The sequence below is a fragment of the Aquila chrysaetos genome, chromosome 8 (assembly GCF_900496995.4).
Source record: "Aquila chrysaetos chrysaetos chromosome 8, bAquChr1.4, whole genome shotgun sequence".
NCBI lineage: Eukaryota > Metazoa > Chordata > Aves > Accipitriformes > Accipitridae > Aquila > Aquila chrysaetos.
In genome coordinates this window covers 42,632,144-42,654,848 of record NC_044011.1, presented here as the reverse complement: position 1 = coordinate 42,654,848, position 22,705 = coordinate 42,632,144, and the positions used below count along the sequence as shown (strand labels likewise).

The 22,705-nt window shown below is 43.2% G+C and overlaps 1 long non-coding RNA gene across 2 annotated transcripts; it reads right to left on the bottom strand.

Annotated features, from left to right (window-relative positions):
• Nucleotides 1-280: 280 nt before the first annotated feature.
• Nucleotides 281-22,306, bottom strand: LOC115344528. Of its 2 annotated transcripts, none has more exons than XR_003924549.1 (3): nucleotides 22,195-22,306; nucleotides 6,142-6,325; nucleotides 281-1,470 (listed from the first exon to the last, which is right to left on the bottom strand). It is a non-coding gene; the product is annotated as an uncharacterized LOC115344528 (long non-coding RNA). The 2 variants fall into 2 exon arrangements; XR_003924550.1 differs by lacking the exon at nucleotides 281-1,470 and adding an exon at nucleotides 4,002-4,482.
• Between the last annotated feature and the right edge of the window lie 399 nt (nucleotides 22,307-22,705).

Genomic DNA, 22,705 nt, shown 5'->3' with positions numbered 1-22,705 from the left:
GTGTCTTTGCTGTGAAACAAAATGGGAGCCAAAATGCCAGCTATAAAATGAACTTTCAGGAGGAGAAAAGGCTACGTGGGAATTAATAAAGAAGGAATTAACTTACTCAAAAATTAAAATGCTGCTTGGTTTAAAAAATAAAAAATTATTTTAACCAAGATTTATTGACCAAATCTTACAATACAAAGCAAAAAACCAAGTCCCTGGGAGTTGATATTTGTTTTACTTGAGAAAGGACTAAACTTCTATCAGATCTATCTAATTAATTGGTGTCTGTTGATGTGTGTATCATTTATCTCACTGTCTTTCCAGGCTCTTATTTTGTGCTTATAGTCCCGGTACCCGAGTATGTGATAGATCAGAAAATAAGGGCAGTGGGACAGAGCTTTATGTATTTCTGAGCATTTTTAACTCTATGTTCTGATTCAGCCACAAAAAAAGTTGTTGACTGAAGTTTCGGTTGGGTGGATGGAAATGTATCTGTAGACAGTAAGGCCATAAGAGACCCTCATAAACAGCTTGTCTGGCCCCCTCTATAAGCGAAGCCGGGGAACCTCGCTCAGCAAACTCTACACGCAGTGTTTCGGCAACTACTTTAGCTTTATTTGTACTCTGGCACGTGGGGAACGGTTGATTCTCTGAAGCCAAGTTTTTAAAGCACACTTGGCACATCCTCTGGGTTTGAAGTCACCCTCAATCTCCAAAATAAGTGTAAGAAGTAAGACAGAGAGATGCTTTCTATGGGTCTGACTCAGTAAAAAGCCCTGTCCTGCTGTGGCAGGAGGGAAGCCCATGCAAACGCTCGCAAGCCTCCCAAAATTGACTCTGGAGGTGAGGAGGGCTGCTGCGAGGTCTTAGAGGAGGTTGCTCTGTGTGAGAGCCAGATGGAGGTTTTATTGAATCCAGCCTTTGGGTATCGGCACAATAAAACACCTCCTGTAAACCAAACTCTTTCTCTCTCTCTTCCCCTTTCTTTCTTTCTTTTTTGCTCTCTCTTTCTCTTTTTCCTCCCTTTCTCTTTTTCCTCCTACTGCAGTGAAAATTTGAGGAATGTTGTGAGTAGACCAAAACCATGGCACAGTGCGTGCTTATCTAAAGTTCAGTCAGAACAGAGTGACTCTCCTACCTTTGAATATGTCTGAAATTAAAATGTCATGGCTCGGATTCCCACTTTTGCTCATGATGAGTTATATCCTGTGCTACAAATCTTTCCTTGCAGTGACCGATGCTTTTCTGAAAGCGAGATGCAGTTGTGGAACAGCTAGAGCCCATGCTATTTGTCTCCTTGCTCCACATGTATTTAAAGTGTATACATTTCTGTACTATTTTTGCATGTAGAATCGGTGTTTTCAGTGGCTCCACTGAAGGTTAAGGTCTAGATCTGAGGACGGGATTCAGATGCCGGCTTTTCTAAGTCTTATTTCAGAGGTGACAGCTGTGATCTTCCTCTGGAGGCACTGAAACTTAACACTTTTTTAAAAAAAAAAAAAATAGTTAAAATGGGGTGAAAGCAAGTGAAAGATGTAGTTGGAGAGTTGAGGGGCATATATGCAGGACAGTATGGTGATAGTGGCTTTTTCTGTTGCATGCTATGAAAATAGCCCAGTGGTACCATCTGAGCAGTGTAGTTTGTCGGGCAAACCAGAATCTTGTTGGGATTATTTGCATCAAGCAAGAAACATTAATTTTTATCTATTTTCAGTATTTCTCTCTGATGTGCTGCTTTATCCTTTTAGCCTCTGACATTATGACCTCAGATTTTAGGTCTGATTTTCAGCTACTGCCATACGATGAGTATGCCACAGAGCTATGAGGAATTTACATCTAGTACAGAATACAGTTTTCCGTTAGTGGAAAGGGACACTGTTCATGCCCTTAAGGACTGCGCTGGTTTCTACTCGCTTCACACCAATATATTAATTCTGGATCCGACTTTCCGTAGGCCTCTCTGGCTGGAAGTTGTACTTTTTGTGTGCCGTCATGGTGGCTGACATTAGTGGGGAAGGTTTTCCTGGCAGCTGCTGTATTAGAGCAAAAGAGGCTAAAGCGGCCGCTGGAATTCCCCTTCTGCTGAGGAGATACCAAATTTCCATCAGGCATGAAAACTAGGTTATTTGTTTTCTGCTTGCAGGGGCGATTGTAGGACTAACATGTACTTCATTGGCAAATGATCCTGCCTAAAACTACCCACAAAATGTCTGAAGTTAGAAAGTGCTAGTGGAAGGTGCTTCTTCTGTAATTCTTCATTATAGTAGTACTTTTTCCTGCATAAGAAGCAATGGCTGTGGCTCATAATTAAGGATTTTGGACTTACGGACCTGAATGATCCATTGTAAACTGTGAATGGCAAATGTGAAGTTCCGAAGCTTTGCAGATACCTTTATACTGTTAGAAACAGTTTTAAAAGCTGAAATAAAGCTTTAAATAGTTTTCCTGTGTCACGTCAAAACCAATGAAGTATCATCTCTGTCCACATGGTGGACAGTACCTTTTTTTTTGGTTTTGTTAAATCCATAGAAACACCTTAGTTTACATACGGATAAGACAGGTTTTCTAACTTTTTTGTATTCCTCCCAGGGCAGTTTTTAAGCTTAATTGAATTAATACAACTAGGGAAAGTTTATTTCTTATAGCAGGACAACCCAAATGGCCCCATACAAATACCCACTTCTTTCTTTTTGAAATTTGCTTCACAATTTAGATCAAGATTAAAAATTTCTGAGTGGGGAATTGATTTAATCATTAGGTGCAGTGTATTGCCAGACTAAATATCTGCAGCAGTTTAGTGAGGCATCAGTGGGTCTTTGCGGTCTCTTTTCTCAATTTAATCTGTAAAAAACTAAATGCTGCTTTGTTTCATTATCATTTAAGTGTTTTGGCAAAGACTTCAGCTAGATTTTACAGCCTTTCCACCTTTTCCCTCAAATTCCTGTAATCAGGCTCTTTTACAAGCTGGTATCTGATTATTCCTCTATTAGTTTCCCCAAAGCGTATCTTCTCAGAAGCAAAAGGTGATTAGAACCACTAATGCTGCTGGATTACCACACCCAGTACGGTCGCCTTTAAAAAGCTCCTGTTTAGCAAATGAGACAAAAGTCCAAAATTGGATGAGGATTTCAATTGTGGAAAAACCTGAGATTATAAAAATGCCTTTAATGCTCTTCTGTTCTTCCTATTTGCTTGAACTAGATCATTTTAGACATGATAACAGGGATGTGCATAGGATGGATATTTCACACCACCAATAAACGGGATGCAAGAGCTTAAAGGAGTTAGAGCAGGCTTTTGCCACCCAGCTGCTGGCTGCTAAATACTTCTTAAATTTTGGTTTAATGACCGATATAGATTTGCATAGAAAAAAGCAATCGAGGAAGGAAAAATGCCGAAAATTTAATGTGTGTGGATACCACTACTATAAACAGATGTTTCCCCCATGCACTGCAAACATAGGGCAGGCATGGCTGTTTCAGCTGATATTTTAGCATTACTTTTTAGTATCAGCCAGGCTGCTGGTTTTGATCCTCCTTTTCTTCCTTGCCAAGCACTTTCGTTTTACACTTTGTAGCAATGAGGTGTTGGTGTAGTATTGCTAACTGAAGCATTCAAGACTCAAGTGTCAGGTGCCTAACATCATGAGTCTTAAACCGATGAGATTAGGAAAGTAATATGTGGGACTTACTCTCTCTCATTGCCTTCTAGCTTTTGAAATTGTTGGCTCTCTTTGGGTTACGTTTTACAAGATCTTCCTCCTCAGCCATAAGTGTTAAAGGCATCTTCCTCTTCCTAGCCCCCTTTTAATGAAAACTGATATTGTCACCGGTTTCCGTGATTTCAGGAACTCTGTTTCATGGCAGACACTGTAAAAACATTGTTAAACTTGTGGTAAGAACATGGTGGCAGGAAAACTGTTACCAGAGAGTTATGTGTCTCTGAGCTGTAAAAGGCATTTATAGATCGTGGTTGAGGGACGCAGGGTCAAATATTGTAAGTCTTACCTCATCTGTACTTAGCTGAGTCCCTACCGACTTCGGTGGGAGCTCAGCTGGAGGGAAGAGATGAAGATGTGTCCTACTTAGAAGTTGAGACCCTGTCTTGTTGGCAGGGGTTGTTTTGTTTAGTTGTTATGATTTGGGAAGCGACAAGAGATAAACACTGCTCGGCAAAACAAAGGGAGCTATAACCAGGCCGTGCTCATTACAAAAGCATGATATTTAATGATGGGAATTAAACAGAGCAGAAAATACATTTTTTCTGGTAGTTCAGGTGCTTCTTCCCCACTGCCTTTGCTGCACACTAGTCCGTGAGAAGCATTTAGATGTATTCAATTCAATCTATGATTTTAGGGCAGGATAATTTCTCATCCAGTTTTAGAAAAGAAAGAAACCAATCTTGTGTGGCAGAAAGCAGGTTTACCAAAGCGGGTTCTGATTTCAGCATTTCAGTGGATATAAGATCTTGTCTCAAGCGTTTCTGTCAGGACCCCTTGGGGAAAGTGGGGGGAAGACAGGAAAAACAAAAAGATACAAAGGCAATTTTAAAAATTACATTTTAAAATGCCTTTTAATGAGCAACTCCGCTAAAAGCACCTGTCATTTACTTCCAAATAAGTTGTCTTGAAGGTTTGGTGGATGCTTTACAATGGTTATTTGCGGTAGACCATATTATGTATAGTGCTGAGCACGCACAGTTTCCAACAGAAATCGTATTGAAATTCCTTGTGTAATACAGGTTCCTCACAGGAGCAGTGGATTTGGCCATCTATTCTGCAGGGGTGTAAATCCTACCGTCCAAAACCTCCCGCTCCCTATAGGGACTGAACGAGGTCCCGTTTTGTCTCAGCCAGAACTATTCTGGTAGCAGACCCTTTGACCAGCCAGACATCACTGTTGGCTACGAATGATAAGCACTTCCAAAAATCAGACCTTGCGACTTCTTTGTTGGCTGGAGAAACTGGTCACTTCCAAGTGAAACAATGGGAAAAAAAGGGCAGACTCTAATCTTTATTATTTTGCTGTAATTCTGGAGAAATACTGTTAGCTGCGATTATTCCCAGAACTGAAAGCATCAGGGAAAGGACATGAAATCTTTATTTTTCTAGGCAATTTGATCTATAGTGCAGGGAAGAGTGCTAAATATGCAGAGAATTATTGCAAAGAATTTTAGGAAACAGTCCTCTCCTTCTCTGTGTCCTGTGCAAGTCTTGTCTCTAATAACCCCTTTCTGAGATTACTGCACGTGTACCTGCATTCTGCCATGGAATAGATATATCCTGCTCAGTTGAAGCACAGTGAAAAACTCAGAGTAGAGGGATTTTTGGTCTTGTTTGAGCATACCCAGGGGAAAAAAAAAAATGCTTTTCTCTGTCTTTTTAGCATCTTAATTTAAAATAAACTGCCTCAAAACTATGATGCTGTAAAACAAAGGAAGAAGAAAAGCTCTTAAAGGAAATGCTCTTAAACATAAGGATATGAGATAATGAAACGGGCTGCTGGGATAAGCATATTTATTGGGTTTGTTATGTATCAAATGTAACAAAAGTAAAGTGTCTGAAGAACTCCATGTGTGGTTCCTTCACACTCTTTGATCACACAATTCCCCCTTTAATTCAGATGCAGTAGAGCTTAAGTGGCTTCATTGATGTGTTAAGTGTGGAATGATTTTTGTATAAAATAAAAAAAAAAAAAAAAAAGGACCCCATTATGTGTCCAGAAAAGCCTTGTGTGCACTTGTTTATTGAGACAGGAAGTCGGTTTCCCACACCGAACAACAGTGCCGAAACACTGAAAAATTGTGTAGGGAAGAAAAGTAAAGGAAACTTAATTTTCTACCTGGCAGAAATCGGCCTCCGGAGGAAGAAGTAGACAATGAGATTGGGCTTAAACTGAATAATAGAGCCTGATTGATTTTAGGAAAATGCTCCACACCATTTATATAGGGGGGTTCATGTGCTGCTTTTGTTAGTAAAATGCGAGGCTTTGGTACAAGCGTCTTTGTAGTCGGCCTGCTGCTTAAGTATTGCTTCCACTATTGCATTGCCCGGAGGAGAAAACACCCAGAAGAATGGCTGTCAGGTAGAAACACAGCATTTAAATATATATTAAAAATAAAAGAACGGCGGACTACTTTTAGGTCACTTCTTACCGGTTAATCACTGACAGAAATCTATGTGAGGCCCTTTTGAACAAAGCCTCGGATGCTGCAGTGGTGTAAATCAGGATAGTTTCTTTTATCCGAGACAAAGGAGCTACTCGCTGCTCACGCACCTGGCGCTCAGGGCCAGCCTTCTCACACAGCAGCACGGCAAAAAATACCGTTTCTGTAAGACCTGAATTTTAATATTAAAAACAAGACAAAAAAAAACCAGACGGGAAGGTTTTTAGGCTGATAGTTAATATGTATCTACTAATACCTAGGAATTTTAACATGATTAATAGCAGGCTCCAGTATTCCGATGTATCTCAGTCTCCTATTTGGTCAGTGAGCGTTACGGGCTGAAAGTGAAATATCGAGGACGGGCATTTATGGGTGTTTTCAGAAGCAGCTGTAAGTCCCCAGAAAGGTCAGAAGTGCAGCGGGCCCAGTGCTGTGGGCTCAGAGCCCAGAGTTTTAATTGGAGGAAACAAACCCAAGGTCTGAGGAGCAAGACCGGCACAATGAAATCAAGTGACTTGCCAAAGGTCATGTAATTCGTTGGTAGCAGAGACCAGAATAAATATCAGAATTTGCAGGTTCTGTATTTTGCTGCAATTTCGTATTTCCTCACTTTCCTCTCGTTTTATTCAGCAAATAATAACGTCGTCTACCTCTGCCACAGTAGTGTGCTTTTGTGCTCAGCGCTAAGGTCTCTTTTCGCTTTGGAAGCTTGTTAAAAATGTGTGGTTTCCTAGACTCTGGTGCCAAAACCAAGGCTATTCAAAACAAACAAACACAAAAGCCCTCCAAAATGCAGGCTGGGCCTTTGTAAATATTACCCTGAGGTGGATTTGTGCAAAACGGTCATGGGGAAAAGACCCCCCCCCTTCCCTTCGCCCCGAACTGGTGGGTTTGCAGGACCTCAGTGACAACCATCATCAGAGGTTCTCTGTAGCTGTGTCCTCCTGGGGTGAGAAGCGCTGCAGAGCACTTGTTCCTTTTACCTGAATGCCAAACCTCCCTCACTAATACATGTACTTATATGTAATAAGGAGGAATCTGAACTTAAGTATTGTTGCCAGCCTCTCTTTAATCTTCGTAAGGCAAGACTTGGAGAGAAACTGCACGTTTTCCCAACACGCGTGCACTCTCCCACTGACACACGCAGCTCCCCCTTCCACAACACTGCTCTCCTGAGCCTTTTCCAGCCCGTATAAAACTCTTCTTCCTTTCAGCACCATCTCCCCACACCCAGCACATTCCTTTCATGTGCACAGACCGATGGCCTTATCTCTCACTCTCGCCCTAATTATGAAATGTGTGGTATGTTGCTGCTCCATGAGAACAGAGCGCGCTGCAACTGGGCAGAAGTTAAAGGACTCTTATTGCTCTTCAGGCAAGCCAGGTTCAGGGTTAACTGGCAGTCCTCGGTTGTTTTTTTTTTTTTTAATTTCTCTTTCCTTGAGAACAGCAGCAAAGAAAAGATAATTGAAATGATCACTAAACGCGTAAGCTGTATCTTGCTTGTGAGGATGGCTTAAGGAAGGTTGTTTGCACCGAGCTAACCTTTCTGGCACTGAATACGGGTCTGAAGCATTCGTACATTTGTTTGTCACACCTGACAGACACTGAGAGGGTACAGAGGGTTTGGATGCCGAGCTCCTGAGCTCGACCTGGGGCTCCGGCTCTTTCGGTCTTGCTGCATCTTGCCGTCAGCACAGACATTTCTCTCTGTTCTTGAGAGCTGCAGGACCTCAGTACGTAGCAGGAGGCTTTCTGTGTCTGGCAGGCATGTGGTCCTTAAAATGCAACTGTCAGACACTTTGCAGTGGGATTTTCAAAGCGGATGACTACTGGCTTATGTCTGCTTCCACCGAAATTGTCTGCAGCAGCAAGACAGCTAGGCCAAGATACGAATGCCTTTGAAAATCCCACCGTGAAATGCTGCGTATCTGAGAGCTACATCTGAATGTTGCAGACCCCCCCTCTTCCCCAATTATTTAAAAACATAAGCTATACTGCGTTAGCCTGGTCATCCGTTCAAAAAGAGGAACGTATTCGTGACCTGCCATCAATTCCTGCTCCTCCTGACCCTCCCCCTATCCCCACTTTGTCAGCCCTTAGTGAACCAAAAACTGGCTTTTCTGATTTGAATCATGATTCAGCCTGATGCGATTTGAAATGCCTGAATTCTTAACCCCCTGCATGATGGGATTTTATCTAATGGAAATGCCAGCAGCCTTTAAGTCAGGCATGGCAGCGTCTTGCCAGCCGCTATACCCAGCATGCTAAATAAATGATAAATATTGTTGCACATATGTTACATCTGTCAAAAGTCTCAACATCACGCAATCATCATGTGGCCTTTATAAGGTGATGAAAGGAGCAAAAACAACAACAAACCCCAGTGCAAACATCAGATAGGCATTAGACATTCTCTGCCAGTGCAAATAAAATATCCTGTTAGCGAAATGCGCTTGTAAGGAAGGGGGATAGCTTTTATTAGGTAAGGTAAAGAACTGAAAACAGTGGACATGCTGTGGATTCAGAGTTTCTCCGTCGGGTCAAGTAGCCCCCAGCTCCCCTGCGTCCTTATTCTGCAGTGGGTAGAGTGCTGTTACTATTTTCATTTAGGACGTCCCAGGTTCCGCTTTTAAACACCATGTTCAGGTGTGGGAGGCGAAGCGAAGGTAAATAAAGAAAACTCTTAAAGGTGTTAAGTATCGATGTTACTTCTAAATGTCAGATGTGTGGTCCCACGTCACACCGAAACAGTTCAGTCTGCTGAAGGTTGGTATATACTGTTTTACTCTTCCCCAAGGCCGGAATTTTTAGCATTTCTTGCTCTACAAGGGCCATTTGGCCGGTCCCAGAGAGCATTAAGGCAAGACTGCGCTCAGTCCTAACGCCACCGTTCAAGAATGTGCAAATTCCTTGCCTATCTGAGGGTTACCTCGAAGGGCACCCCACTTCTGCAAAGGCCTCGTCCCGCCTGCGGGAGGGAGATAGCAGGCAGAGGGCGAGCAGAGGGAGGAGAAGGCTGTCAGTATGCTGAGCCACGGCTCTGCTCCTCTGCACCAGCTGCACGCCGGGGAGGAAGGATGCTGAAGTGCTAATGCATCTTCCTTCCCTCCAGCAGAAATGAGTCGCTGCAGAGGAGCAGATCCTCAGAGGAGTGTTTCAGAGGCAGGGTCCCTCCTGAGGGGAGGAGTGGAGGGGAGGTGGAGCTGCTCCACCTCTTGCCCAAGGCTCTGCCTAAGGGCAAAATCTCAGCCCAAGAAACATATTCCTCTCTCTCCTTCCCTCCTTAAAAATAAGGGTCACAGTGGCATTTACCTTGAAGTCTATTAAAAAACATTGAACTCCCAGAGTGTGGCATGTGTGTTTCCTATTAAGAAGGCAGTTCCAGACTAATAACCATTTTTAATGGCCGTTGTTGTGCTTTGCACTAAACGATATCGGCTATTATTACATGAGAAAGGCAAAGAAGCCTGGAAAATTAAATGAAATCCTTCTGTGGAAATTTCAAAGGGGATCAAAGATGCTCCCCAGCTTTTGCTTGAGCCCAGGTGGAACATTGCCTAGTTCCAATGTAAGGTAGGGAACCCCTGGAAAAGCGCTTCTGCAGAAAGCGGGTATAATTTTCCCTTTCCTTCTTTGCCTTAAATCGAGTAACTGTTGGAAGTCAGAGAATTTACTTAACACAAATGGGAAATGAATCGGGTCCGCCGAGGCTTAGGAAGGTTGGTGCAACTGCGTGGACACTGGCAGAGGGCAGGAGGACTCGTGTTTGTTCAATCCCTTGAGCAGGAGTGCACACACAGGAAAATCCCAGCCAACCTAACCGGCTTGAAGTATCCTTCTAACATTGGATATGACACATACATCATCCCTCATTGATAGAGAACGGTGTTGGTTGTGACTTACAATCGGAATGTACTGACATCTAATTTCCTCTGTGTTTGCTCCTCCATTCTTGTTGTGCGGACGCTTGCAGGAGTGAGTGGATGTGGCAGGTCTTGTAGCCTGTGGCTCCGACACCCGTGCGCTCTCGTGTAGCGCGGAGCAGCCGAGCGGTGGTTTCCCAGCTGAGCCTGGGATAAAGCGTAAAGCCGAGGTCCCTGTTGATGAGGCTTCTGTCACTCGGAGGTAACCCAGTGTTAGAGCCCAGGGCAGAACTTGAACTAATAAACTCTGCTGGGCATGTCTGCATCTGAGCTAATTGTCTAGACTCACTGGTGCTCCACAGAGGAAATAAATGCTACTTGCAGGATGTGATTCATGTTATCCTAAAGTGCTTGTACAAAATAGGTCAGATGAGTTGTACCCTAAATATGGCTGTTTCTCTCCTTTGGCTGTAGTAGGAACCAAGGTTGACTAGGTCTGAGAGTAAAGAACTTACCTTGAGAAACAAGACAAGAGGGAGAGCCAGGGACAGGTTTGTTGACGTTCACAATGTGCTTCGAATTAGTTGTAGGCTATGACTGCAAGTCGAGAAAAATTCAAACCAGCCTGATGGTATTGAAGCAAGTCAAATTTGGTTGAGGCCGAATGGTTTGTAATTTAGTTTAAGACCATGACTGTGAGTATTAAAAATCCCAAACAGTGGGTCTTGCTGGCAAGTTGAACATCTACTAATAACACCGCAGTGAAAGCAGAGGGTTTTATCCTCAGGGCTCAGTCCTCCCAGGTTTCGAGCTCCCCAGATCTCCCACTACTTCCAGGTGGAAGGTGCCCAGCACTTCACAGGATCTCACCCTACGGATGGGCTGCACACTCACGGGGATAAATCATCTTTGTCCCATTAACTTCAATGGAGTTACCTCCATTTAGACTACATGCAGAAGTACTCCTGGTATCTACAGAGAAACTCTAAGTCGGGGTGATCCATTTTGATTATTCTATTAAAAGGATGCAGCCTGCTTTCCAAATGCACAGAAATCTAACTAACGTAGTTGCTCTAATTAGCCCCTGCTGAAATTTCCACCATGCTATTAAAATACGTTATACTCAAATGCAATGAAATGCTTGTAAATCAAGTGAGATTAAAAATCCCTTTGGCTGCAGAGATGTGTTTATCATAGAGACTTTAACATCCTGAATTCTGAAAAATGCTGTACACTGCTAAAGGAGTCAGGGTTCACAGGGAGGAGCTGTCTCTTTTATTGGATCGTCTCATGGAGCTGAAGAGAAAGAAAAAAGAACAAATTTTCAGGCACGCAGACCCCTTCTCTGGACCAATACAGGAATGAACACATATGAAATCACACAGGAATGAAACGTTTACTGTAAACCCAGTTTGGGGGTGAAATGAGTCCAGCTGTCTGTGTGATTTCATTACAGAGGTTTGGATCTGGCTTCACTCGTACTGCGCCCAGTACCGCCTTCCTTTCAGAAACCTTCAGCTGTGAGAACCATGCCTGTGCACACTGAGTTTCCTTGTGACATCCCTTCAGATACTGCTATCGTATGCTCCTTTTTTTAGCACAAGATATGTAAAAGTTCAGTTGTTTAGGCTGAAGGTGGGTGTTGTTCAGTGCACGTTCAGAACCTTCTCTCTGGGTTTCATTTCCCAGTTCAGGGTTGGGTTTGAATTAACCTAGATCTGAAAGGGAACTTCAGAAGGTTATTGCTTGACTTGTAATGAAAGTGGTGTTGAATCTCAATTTTTAAAAAAGAGTTTCTTAAAAAGGAAAACAGTACTTCTAAGTACTGTTAAGTTTCCATTTGACTAAGGAAGGGAGCTAGACTCTCATGTAATAAAAATTACTTTAGGTCCTTTAAGGCTATTTCAGCAAGACTGGGGTATGTCAGGTGAAAACCTGATCCTAGAATTTATGCAGTCTTTGCTCATCGCTTGTCAAGCTTATATTTGGTTAATGAATTCCCAATGACTTTTTTTTTTTTCTTTTCTTTTGGATCTGTTTGGTTAGATCCCTTTTGGGTACACACCCTCTCACTTACACTCTGCTCTCTCCTCCCCTTCTATGTAAAGAACATGGAGAAAATGGACCCAATATACCTGAAATGTGTGAGGAAGGGGTAAGATTTCTCCTCGGTCCAGTTTCAGAGAGGCTAATTGCCTTGCTGAAAATCAGTTAGGGAAGGCTGTGGCTAATCTTCAACCAAATCTCCCTTTCCGACATCACAGGAGAGCAAACTGGTTATTTTAAGAAGTTGTTACTTATGTTTATTCTAGCCAAATACTTACATCCCTCCCCTCCGACTTTGCTGTGGCGGCTGCGAGCGTTGCTATGTTGCTGAAGAGCCTTCCTCTTTACAACAGTTGTGCAGAAATCACTTTCCTGTGTCATTCCTTTTCGGCAGCAGCAATTTGTTATTTGCCAGAAATAGCTGCAGCTTAGCACCTGTTGTGCAGCCCGAGAGGCTATCATCTGGCGCTACACAAACAGAACTTATGTTTGCAGGACTGGACCAGGATCGTCTCGGTTTTTCGATAGAATTCTCCTTCTGTTTTACCAGACAAATAATCTGTTGCGACTCTTATTGCTTCTTATCTTTTGCAGCTTGGACCGGTTCCATGCACCATTTTGTTCTCAAAGATGCCTAAGCTGATTCTTCAGCGCTAGCCAAAACAAATGAGAGTCTTGGCTGGCGGCGTGGTAGCAGCAGCTGGTTTCACTATGGCTCCCTACACCTAACACTGGGGCAGCTTTGACTTAGACAGATAAAGATCCTTCTCCCTCGTTAGGGGACTGGGAAGCACTGGGGAGCAGGCAGGAGGGAAATGAAGTCCTGGAAAGTTGTTCAGCTGATCCTGTTTTTAGTGGAACAGTGGAAGTCTTTATTAGAGATGTTCATTTATTGTATGTTGTCCCAAGGCATCTGTCACGACAACCTCTCGAGAAAGAGCGGGGTTGAATGGATAGGGCAGAGGACTGGGAACTGAGACACCCAGGATCTGTCCCAGACACTCACCTGCTGTGTGACTTTGAGTTTTCCCTGCCTTGCCTTGCCATCCCCATTCAGGCTGCCAGAACTTCACAGCTGGAGCTGGCTTCTGTTACGTGTCTGTACAAACTAACATAAAAGGCGCCTGGTCCCAGCTGGGCCCTATAAGTATTAGTGCAATGCAAATAGCAATATATATTGTCCAATTTATCAGTCCTGGTAGATATAGTACAGCATCCCCAGGAGATTTTTAATGCCTACAGTGAACACAATTTGAATCAGAAAAACAAAGAGAAGGTGTAGAAGAGAGCTGGTGATTAATGAATAAAGAGTGCAGCAAAAGACAAGGTCCAGCAAGTTTCTGAACTTCTGAAAAGTTCAGATCTAGACTCAGTCTGGATCTGAGCTTTCTGACTCAGTACTACCAGTCACTACTACATAGGTGCGAAGCAATTAACAGGAGCTGAGTAAGTTCTCAACTTCTGTTTTGCAGATTGAAACCCTCTTTTCCATGCTGCATGTGTCCCTTCACCTGGACTGGAATGGTTAGGAAAAAGGGGGGCCTTTTAACTGGGAAGGCCACAGTAAGCCAGACAGGTTTTGGGACTGCCTATGACTTCGGGCAGGTTCCCTGGTCTCTCATTGATTCCCCTTAATGCCCCATCTGTAATAATAGCATTTTCCTACAGCTTCTGTAGGGCTGTTGTGGGATAAAGATGATCAAACTAGCAAGGCGTTTGGCTGTATAGGGACTGTGAAATTTTGATGGATAGGCAGATAGATGGATGGATGGATGGATACGTTCCCTTTGCAATATGGGAAGGCCAAGCCGGTCGAAAACTTCTAGACACACTGTCTCTTCTGAGCCAAAAGAACATTATGTCACTGTGAAAATGCCACGCATTTTATTTTAAAAGGACATTATGGCAAGGCTATAATCAGATCTCTTAGTGCCTTAGACAGCTTCAGAACCTGATTCAATAAAAACATGGCTGGACTCCAGCATTATGAGGAGAAGCAGGCTATCTGTGGGGACTTATCTCTGCCTGTAAAACCCCTATTTCGGAGCGCTTTGGAGTCCAGGCTTCTCTTGTTTGTTTGCTATTGAACAGGGATTTTGTGACGGGGACACCAAAAAATATAGCAACCTGATATGATATGATGTTTGGGTGGGGAAAGCTAATTGATTTGACAGTTAATCAAAAACTACTAAGGGAAAATCAATATAGAGTAAAACAATCTAGTCTTCTGTTCTATATCGTATTCCCAGTGGCATTGTTGATTGTATAGCATCAATGTCATCTATTTTAGATGGAAATGTTACCAACTATAATGCCACTGTTGATGTTTCAAAACGATTCTAATCTCATTTCAATAATAGCTTCTGTCTCTCTCAGTGACACACATGCCATAACATTCTTGGCTAAATTGACAGCACTAATAACACACTTGGTTTTTATATTATTCGGACCACTGTCTGCATTTTTGAGCATACACGGTATTGCACAGTACGAAGGGCCTGCATATCCCTCAAAAGCTTCAGGTAAATGAGCGCCGGTAGCGTTCTCGCAGCCTGCCTGGACGTTGCCAATGCTGTGCTGGCACTCTGAGAGTCAGCTCCTTGGTTAAGAGGGATTTGGGGGCCAAATGGAGGCCCCCAAGCTTGAAAGGTTTGCCTGGAGGCAATTTGCTCAAGGTCACAGAGAGTAATTCAGGAAGGGCAAGGTTAGGGCCAAGATGACGGCCAGTTTTGTGGTTTAACTGCCGGACTATGTACTTCCTCCCGAGGTCTTGAGTCTTTAAAAGTGGACTAAAAAAATCCCACAGGGAAATTCCTTGCTGGTTTTCTGGAAACTCTTCCTTCGCATCAAACCCTGACATACCAAACTCAAAGCCTCTCGTGTGGTTTTATGGCACATTTTGTTTTCATCCTGCTTGCAATCCAGAAATGAAAAATAAATGTGCCACCAGCCCAGATGCTGCAATGATGGGCAAAGGGTGAGATGGACACCTCATGATGAATCAGGTTCTCCAGACAAAGCAGGGAGTTTTCAGTTCCTGGATGTCTCATTCAGATTAAATTCAGAGTACAGCTCATAGTCCTTTCTTGGATGGACCAAGTGATAATTTGACTTCAAAATTTAAGGAGGTCTCTAGAACTTTTTGTGGGGAAAAATCTGGTCTCTTAGCACGTTGACTGCCTTCCCCCAACATTCTCCTGTGCTGGGTTGAGCAACAAATGCACTGACCAGGCAAAACACTTAAGCAGATGCTTAGCTACACACCTACTTTCAACTCTGCTGAGCACGGCTCAGGCTTAAAGTTTAGCAAATAGAAGAGTCTCTTTGGAGTCAATGGACTTTAAGTCTGTGCTGAATTCTAAGCATGGGCTTTGCCAGAGCCCTGCACTTGAACCTGTACAGTACGTAATTGGGAACACAGAAACAAAATCTTTCAAATATATCCTTCATTTAAAACAGCTTTCCTCTTCAATTATCAGCTGTGGATTTAAATGGGATGAAAATTCAGTCTTTTCTTTCTGATTTTATCTTCTCTCTTCTCCTGTCTTTTTGCAGGGGAATTTTCCCTTTATTAACTTTTTGAGCATAAAATGCAGAAAATAAATGAACAAACAAAACCTGGAGCAATATGTGAGATCTTTAAACTAATTCAGCAGTCATTATTACTGACATCAGGAGAAAGAAATGCAAGAATACGAGTCTATTGCTTTAAGCTGGGATTTTCAGAAGAGCCTGTTGGAGTTTGGCACTCAAATCCCATGAAATCCCCTTTATACTTTTCACTTCTTTTTCTTTTCTTTTAATTCATTTCTCTTTGACATGGGAAAGGCCCGGTGCGTTTTGTTAGTGTACGTTATTACATGATGTTTAGGATCAGCATCTAGGATTAAAGCAAGTTCAGAGCCCTCGTAGTACACAAAGTAATAGACAGTTCCTTCTCTGAAGATGTGAATCTGTGGATGGATGTGCAGTTGTGGAGGCAGGTTCAGTACTTAACATACCAGCTTCTCAAGCTGTTTATTACCTCCCAACGGCTGATGACTTTTTTTAAAAAGTGCTGTTTCTCTGCCATCCTGGCTGAATTTGCACTGAAGCAGATCAGGAGTGCTCCCTCAGACATTTACAGCACTTCTGCTCTGGGACAGAAGTGCTGAAGGGAGGAAACAACAAACAGGATGGTTTCCCAGACCTGCCTATGCCATCGCTAGATAGATAAGGAGGAGGGAAACCAGGACACAGAAGTGTGATGCTTTGCGAACAAAGGGCGAGAGGATGGAGAAGAGGAAGCCATGATGGGGAACAAGGCAGCTGTAATGAAGCAGAGGATGAGAAAGGCAGGGGTGTAATGTGGAATATAGCGACATTATAGACACGTGTTCAAGTGATACCAGTGTTTTTTAGCCCAAGGGCTTGTTGTTGTCAGGTTCCTCCATGAATCTTTTCAGCCAGAAGACGTAGCTGATGCATCAGACTTAAACGTGCTGAACGGTGAACGGCTGGTTAGCAGTGGCCACGTTGGTACGTATTTCCTGGTATGCCTTGGAAGGAGTGCATGTTTAAGCTCTAAACTGTTTTGTGATACTGCTTCCTTGTCGTGCCTAGTGTAGGGTCCTGCGGATCCCACACTGCAGCTCATAATTAAAGTGAATAGCCATATCCCACTATCCTGAACGCAACTTGCAGAGGGGCATGGGGGGCATGTTTTCTTATTTCCCAACTGTGGAGCAACTTGTGTTTGTATTACAGTAATATTTTTGCCATTTGTGGCAAAACACCTATCCTGTTGGGACAAGCCACCCTGAACCTTGCTGTAGTTAGTGGAGCCTGCCCTGAGCTCTGTTCTTCTTCCTTTTCCTGACAGAGGAAAATTTATATTTTCTAACACACCTAGTAGAATTTTTGGTTTTGCGTCTCATTTTAGTACATTGGAATCACGTCTTCAGCACAAAGCAGGGGTATGAACTAGATTCTCTGCCCTTGTGATCAAAGCTCCAAAAGATTTCAGGACTGTAGCACATCTTGGATTTTTGATTTCCTATGCCAGTCCTTCCCTCAGTCTGGCAACCACTGTGCTGATTTCTGACCTCATTACAGTCTCTCTTATGAAGATGAGGTACCAAAATCTAATGCCTGATGTAGCCTCTGAAGTACGGTTGTATGCTATACTGGTCTGACCTTTTCATTATTCTGCAGTTTGACTGACTGACTATCCCAGCCCTTTCCCACAAGTTGAGGAGGCTGTAATCATTGGAGGAATGGAGCTGCTAGATAATCAGCATACAGAATGCCGAAAAGGTCAGGATAATCCAGTACACATAACAGATGGATGCACAGATAGGTAACGCACAAGCAGAACTTCAGGACTAGATATGTGTTTTCTAACCTTCAAAGAAAGTTGTATTCTTTCTCCTAATCCCTCCCTGCCCAAAGAAACCCACAGGCTTGTTATTTGTTATTTTAAAAATGCATATAGTCTTTACAATTTTTCACATACTGCAGGCAAAATGCATTTCCTGCCTGGCTGTCTGCAGGACAGAAGTGACAAGGTTCAGGGGAAAATACTAGAAACCTTTTAGCATTTTTTTCTTTCAAAAAAATGATTTCAAACATCTTATGTCTGCTCAGTTTTTTACTCTTTTCCTTTTTAAAAAAATTATGGAAAAAAGGTCTTAAAAAGGATATTTCAAGAGGAAGCTTGTTAAAAATTGCAGATAGAGTACTGTGAGTCGTTCTCCCTTTTCCCACCAGTGAAATAGTATCACCAAGAGATAAGAAGGGGAAACGAGAGAGATTTCTAAAAGCAGTGTTTTGTTCTGCTCTCTGAACTCAAGGACTGAAGATTTGAAACCATGACAAATTACCGCTTTTCTTCTGAAAATTTCATGGCCAAATATCTCATATTTCTTATTATTACCCCTCCTTCAGAATAGTACAAATTACCTTGCTGCAAGGAGATACTAAGGTACAGTATCACTGTACTGAAATCAAGATACCTGAATTTATCACAGGACTTAGATAGATATACTAGTTCAAATTCACATGCCTAAGAGCAACAGAGGGACATAATTGAAGAATAAAATCTAAATAATATGTAGGAGGAAGTTCCATGTTATTACAAATCAGTTTGATTATCTTCATTAAGCAAGCTAGAAATCAGTTCTCTCCTTTCTTAGAGGTTTCCTTCACAAGATTCAGTGTAACCCAAAGGGTAGAAAATAATTACCTACAATTAAAGAATATGCAGGACAATCCAAGGTCAAGGTGAAGCTCTAGGGATCTTTCATTAGCCACTTTAAGGCAGGTTGACAGTAGGCTGATAAAAATTCTGACCTTTGTTATTTTGTTGTCTAAGAGAAACTGAACCTTGTTCAGCAGAGAAGGAGGGTATATTCCTCTTGTCATTCCTCGTGAGATAGAGTCACACGGATGATCTTTAGTCACAGCAAAGTTTGTTGAGCTAAAACCCCTGCAGACTGTTCTCCTCAAACACCTGGCTGAGCAGGGCATAAAACCTGAGAACAATATTCGGTAGCGGATGCTGATTCATTCGTCACTTGTTTGCCATGATATTGGTTGTCTCTGTCCCATTTCTGCTACGGGAAGGTGCCTGGCAGTAGCATTTCTTTTTATCACCTAAGAAACAATCCCTCCCTCCTGGCCCTGTCAACACCACTTGCCTTGCTCAGGTCTTCATCATGTCCCCACATTGATTGCTCCAGTTTGCTTTATGAGTTAGTCCTTCAGATGTTCTGTGCACAGCTCCTTTGTAAGAGCTGTGCAAGGTCAGGCGTCGGTGTCCTGGCCTGCTCAAGCAGTAGCAAGAAACGCAAATCTCTTCCCGGTTCCTGCATGAAGGAAGGGGAAAACTAGGACTATGCATGTACCTGGACCCAAGCCAGCCCCCGTGCCCTTTGGTTTTCCTCCAGATTTCAAGGGCCTCTACACCATTTCTCTCCCTGAAATCACAGGTGGTGAAACGTTTCTCAGGAAACACTGATGCAAGGGACAGGACTGAACCTGGATCTCCTGCTGGTTGGAGGAGGTCTCTAGCCTCTGGAATAGCATATATTAAAGCAGAACCTCTTTATGTCCTAGTTTAGGTACTGAATGCCATCTCTGGTTTGAATCTGGCCCTTTTTTCTCAGCCTGCAGGGTGTCTGAGGCCAGATCCTCAGTTAGCCAGTTTGATCCTTTTTTGGCTTCTAAGTCAGCCTGCACCTTGTGATGCTCAGGTACTGGTTTACTAATTATCCCTACTGTAGGCTCGGGAGAGCAGGTGGAAGGGTCGGTGTTAATTGTGCCCCGAGGCTGTGACGTCCTCTCCCTAATCAGCTGCCCTCAGCAGCTATGTTTTTGAAGCAGGTTGCAGGCGTTCGCTACCCACTTGAGCACTAAAAAAAATCAGCTCTCCTTTGACTGGCATCTTAAGATGTTTTGCTTCAGGCCTGGACAGTTCATGACAAAACAACCAAATATTCGGTATTTCCACGGTCATTGTCCAGTGCTCGTGCTTAACCCATCCTGTGCCATAATGAAACGTGGCCATTGCTTCATAGGAACTACTGTGTGCTTCGCAATTGCATCTCAATGGATGGAACAGGTCATTTCCAGATGATCACTTCAGGCTGGAACCATACTGCAGTCTTACATTTGGCTAAGTCTTATGAAGACTGACTGGATTTGTTTGGGAGTTTGCTAGCCAGCCCCAGATAATTGGTTTTATTCCTTTTGCTATCGCTATAGCACTGTGTATGACTTCCCATACTGAATTGCCATTTGAATGCATCTTAATCTTCCTTTTCTTGCAGTGTCATTTTTCCATGAGGGTAGCGAGGGTTGAAATATTCATGTTTTTGTCTCTTTCCCTACAGTCAGATATACCATCACAGTCTCCCGCAGCAGGAGGGCAGATGTCACCTCCTGCCACCTCTTTCATGAAGATTGATGCCCCTTCACTTCTTTCTTTCCGTGTAACTAAATATCCACTACACATTTAGCAGATGTAAAGCTGCATAGTCTACCTGAAGAGGGTGAAGCTTCAGGCGGTAGTGCCAGTGGACAACCTGATAGTGTCAGGCAGAGCGGGATAAATCTCAGAGAGGTCTGTCTATCTAATAACTCTGGACCTAGTCTCAGTTAACTACCTATTCAGTGCTGAACTGTCTGTCTCAGTGGAGAGATATGAGCACTTCCAGAGGATGATTTATTCTGTCCTAATAGGAGTGCTTAAGAGCAGTGGGATGAATTGCCGTTTGGTACCGTCTTTTTCTCCATTGTGTGATGACAGAAGACTGTAGGTAGATATACGTATATTTTACAATCTCAGCTGGCTGTGGTGACGTCCATATGTGAGAACACTGAGGAAAGGGAGGCTGGTCCTGCTTTGTTTCATTTCTTTTCTGCTACAATTTCTTTCTCCCATGTCTCCTTTGACTTCCGGAGACAATACAGGAGAGATTTATTACTAAGACAAGATGTCAAATTGCTGCGATTAGATCCAGGTTAAATCTATAGTTCCTCTCAGCCCCACTGGCTCTTCCTACCTATATTCCAAACCCCAAGGGAGAACAGCTTATGAGCTCAAAACTCAAAGGAAAACGAAGCAGCTTTAGGGAGTGAGAACTTTGTGAAATGGGACCTAAATTAATCCCTGCTGTAAATCCATCGTAGTCCTAGAAAGATTGGGCTGAGAGCAATGCAGGTGATGAACAGTAAGCAAAGGCATAGTACAGGCTGGCTGACTTCCCTGCAAAACCTAGCTTCTATCATAGTCATTGCTGGTCACGTTGTACAGGCCCTGTATTTAATAACATTGGGATGGATAGCAGTAAACTTACTGGTTCTTACTCTTCAAGGTACTCCTTAAATCTTGGGGGCACTGCTGTGTCCTTCCAGCAAACAGCACTCAGATCGAATTGCAAAGCAAGTTTCCAGAGCTCTCTGCTGCCTTTGATTGCCGCTGTCTTGCATTACTACATTTTATCCTGCAACATCGACCGGATGGTGGGAGGTATCGGCACAGAAATGTTTCGTGAGCGAGGGGACAAGGGAGGAGTGTAGTTAAAGGACACAATTTGGGAGACAGGGAATATCCTCTGCTCCCCCGACCCCTTTTAGAGGTACGAAAACTGAAAAGTGGAGCTCTAATGCTAAGGTTGGATGGGGAATCTGCAGCAACAGTAAGGATAGACCTGTCTCCTGAGAGTCCTGTGTCCCTCCCTCCTCCAAAGGGGTGTGTGTACCTGTGGAGCTCCACCTTGGCTCACTCAGCAGGGAAAGAACAGCCACAAAATTTGGCTTCGCATCAGTGCTTGGAAAAGGAACGCCCCAAGCCCTGGTTTGTAAATCTGCAATACCTATACTTTTGCTATGGGCCAGAGCTCACGTCTGAAGAACAGCCTGGCTGCCTGAAACAGAGGATTTGCCTTGCCACCTCCCTTTGAATGCTACCCCATGACCATTATTACTTTTTCTCCTCTTCCAGAGCAATAATCTGAATTTAAGCAGAACAGGTATGGCACACTAATTTTTAATATGATAAATATGGCAGCTAGTTAAACAAACAATTTGAATTTAACCTCTACTGCCATTTAACTATAACTGAAGTCAAAATATAGTCCTTAAAGAATCCAAAATGAATACGGAGTGTACTTTCTGTGACTGTTTTGATCGTTTGAAAACAATTGAGTCTCAGGAAGCAATTACAATGAACCAAACTGCTTGTGTAACAGCCAGGTAGGAGAATGTTCAGGTTACGATGAACTCCTTTTGCATAATAAAGCAGAGTATATAGGTTATTAATCTCAACTGAGCAAGGCTTTCTTAACCGATGCCATTGTCCAGACTAGGGTTAAAGCATTCTAAATGAGTGGACAGCTAAAAGAAAAATTCAGTACCCATTCCTGGACAGTTTGACACCAAACAGTTGGTATTGATCCAGAAAAGGAAAACAAAAATTATTTAAAGGAAGTGGTTCATTCCAGATGGAAGAGATCTGCTGAACTGTTTATTTCACCTCTGTATGCTGTCGCTCCTTTGCTGCTCTGGTGGGAAGGAACCAGGGAAGCTCGAGTCCCAGCTGTGCTTGCCCCATCTCAGTGGACAGTCAAAGCAATTTTTAATTCCTCACCTTTTCTGGAGATAGTTGGAGTTTAGGCTACAGAGGGTCAAGCCAGGTCCAGCACACACCAGTCACAGTTCCACGTTTTCTTTTCTATTATCTGACCCATCCTATAAGACCATTCCAGCGGCTTGAAACCACCAGAGAATATTAGATTCCAGTCTGTCCTGTTTTCCCCTCCTACTGCCACCACCTATTAACACTTAACAGACCACAAAGCACCACATTTTCAGCGGGCAGCCTGTGCCGGTCCTGTGCAGAGACAGCAGGGAGATGAAGGCACTGCCAGCTCTCCTGGCTCTTCCCAATCCTGCTTTTGAGGAATGAAGAGGACTTTCCCTATGGCAATTAGCCCCACACTTTCTTTTTTCCAACCTTCCTTAAAAAAAAGCCCTCCTGCCTGTGTCTAATGTCCTTCCCGAACACATTGTTGGTGGTTGTCCTTCTTCTCAGTCTACCTGGCTGCAGTACAATTAAAAAGAAAATTAACATTTTTCCCACAGGCAGCTGAATTCATCCC